This window comes from Halyomorpha halys, unplaced genomic scaffold (assembly GCF_000696795.3).
Source record: "Halyomorpha halys isolate HHAL.00 unplaced genomic scaffold, Hhal_1.1 Scaffold687.1, whole genome shotgun sequence".
Classification (NCBI taxonomy): Eukaryota; Metazoa; Arthropoda; class Insecta; order Hemiptera; family Pentatomidae; genus Halyomorpha; species Halyomorpha halys.
In genome coordinates, this window is record NW_027114879.1 from 647,715 (window position 1) to 650,444 (window position 2,730).

Consider the following 2,730-nt stretch of genomic DNA (forward strand, 5'->3'; position numbering starts at 1 on the left):
TCCTAAGTATCGAATCTGTTCAACAGGCAAATTAAAAATTAAAACTTTTAATCACAATTAATTTCTACAACAAAATTTGTACTTTTATTTTAGTCCTTATTCATTACAACAACATATTTAGAAATATGATTATAGATTATAGGTCATGAGTATAGTAATATTGCTGACTTGAGGATGGTTAGATAGCAGCCGACTGTTTCTCACCATCTCTCTGCTGCTCTCCAGTCACTCCAAATGGAGCAATAAACCGGGCTCATTCAAGTGCTTGAAGTACGATAGAAAATGCTTGGAAGACGATTTTATGGCCCCAAATGACGATCAGTCCAAATAAAACGAAATCTTAGACTAACGGGAATGGTTGGAGAGAAAATAGTTTTAAGGGCCCTTCTGAAGATTCCTGTATTCCATTTTTACCGACCAATAGTAATTAATACATGCTCACGTGTAGCAGCAAGACGTGTTTTATAATACATTACATTATAATATATAAATTGATGTAGATTGAGAATTAATGAAACATAAATAATTAATTTGACCGCACCCGGACCATTTTCCATTCATCTAGACACACGGTCAATTAATAATCTTCCAGTAAATAATAGTGCTTCTAAAATTGCAAGAATATTAAATAATTTTATTTTTAACCCACCCAAAAACAATATAAAAATAATAGTAATCATAAGCAAATTAAATTCATTAAAACATTTTTTTTTCTATCTTAGTAATATATATATTTTTAAACATTCTAAAAAAAATATTATTCATATCGACACTCTCAATAATGTTTTTCTTTAACATAATTAGTAAAAAACAAACAAAATTGAAAATTATTCATATCAATACTTTTGTAATATAATTCATACAATCGATATCATACATTTTACTGATCAATGATATATTTTACTATTGTTAGTATAGCACCTGCAAATTGTCTGTGAAACAACTTTGCAGCCTATCGCTCTACTCACCTGATTTCCACACTCACGGTCGGTAGGTGTGAATGAATTTGGATTTGACCTGGTGGGGTTTAGAACTGCTGAAATCCTATCCGTTCTTCATTTCTTCAAAAATTCCAATCAAGATTTTATACTCATTGTTGTTACACATTCCATTTGGCATGTAGTGAAGCAGCCACCTTTATGGTTATTAAAAAACAATATAGTCCTATTTTAATTCAATTATTACAAGAGGTGAGGATACTCATTTTGAACGATACTGAATACGAAAATGCTAATACTTAGCGATGATTATTGGGACGGACGTAATGTTTATTCTATATAAGGTTTTGAGCTTTTGGTGTGGCCTCGACAACTTGTTTGTTCCTTCATTGGCCGTCCCTTTAATTACGAGGACGGTTCCTGGTTGGCCCTTGGTTACCGCGGCAACCGCATCGATCTTTTATTATGACAGGTTGTGCCACCCCTCCGCCCCTTTCCAACCCCTCCCATATTTTATAATATTGCATCCTTCCTCTCCTATCAATTCCCTTATCACTATTCTCCTGCACAACACGGCCCCTATTCAATAGAATGGAATTGAATTATTCCTTCGTATTATAATGCATTTCGTGTCATGGAACAATATTTGATAAAAGGATACAAATAAGTGCAAGGTACATAATTCCTATCTATTGTACCTCTCATAAACCATAAAAATGTCTTTCCTGATCAGGATGTATTATATTTTTATTTCAACTTTTACTTTTATCATATAACAACACTAATAATTTGAGACTTAATGAAACTAAAAAAACTAATCAGAATATCCTGAGATTTTTGTCAAACGATCTTGTTTTCTACCGTTACCGTATCTTAAAGGTGGTGCGACCGTTTATGAAGATGAAACGGGACTCTCTTTCTACTTCTTCTTCTTTCATCTTCTATTCCTTATATTTTCAAAAATAGCGACCCTATCGTCATCATATTAAAAAAAAAAAAATTCTCGTAGATATTACTTTGTAACGATAGGTTTTTTTGTTTTTTCCCAGCAAAAACAAATAAAATGTATTTTGAGAGGGGCGGAGTTTACTGGCATTCTTTTATGATGTTTAAGCAGTATATTTTCATAATTATGAGAGATAGTTGACCGTGGATGACTTTTACGAGGAGAAGATGGTTGGGAATGCTGTCAAAATGAAACACAAATAAGTTAATGTAACTTAATAAAAGTTACATAACTAATAATCTTCTCCTTGTAGAAGTATATTTTTTAAAGCAATTAAGCCTGTTTACGTACACGTTGTTTTATTCATCTGAAACTGTAACACAAAAAAGAAAATATAGTAATAGTTTGCATATATGAATAATACTAGAATTAGAAATTTTACAAAATTTTGTTTGCTCATTACGATAAATTTGATAGTAATTTACGCTTTGATTCTAAATAAACTCATAGGCGGGTGGGTGAAATAGACTGACTGAGTATAAATAAAATATTACTCATTAGGAGCATTAGATGTGCAGTGGTTCTTTTAAAACAGTTGTAAGATAAAAATTTACCAATAAATCACTTTTTAAAATTATCACTCATTGATTCTTTATAACATTGATGAAACTAAAGAGTGATATTATATATCCTGGGATCAAGACAGTAATTTACCAAGCATGACCCATAATGTTGAAAAAAAAACTATTTGAATCAGTTGTAGCCATCAGACAGTTATGGATCACGACTTGATATTTAAGGAAAGTTATATGATCCTATCGCCCTATCTCTCTATTACCGATCATG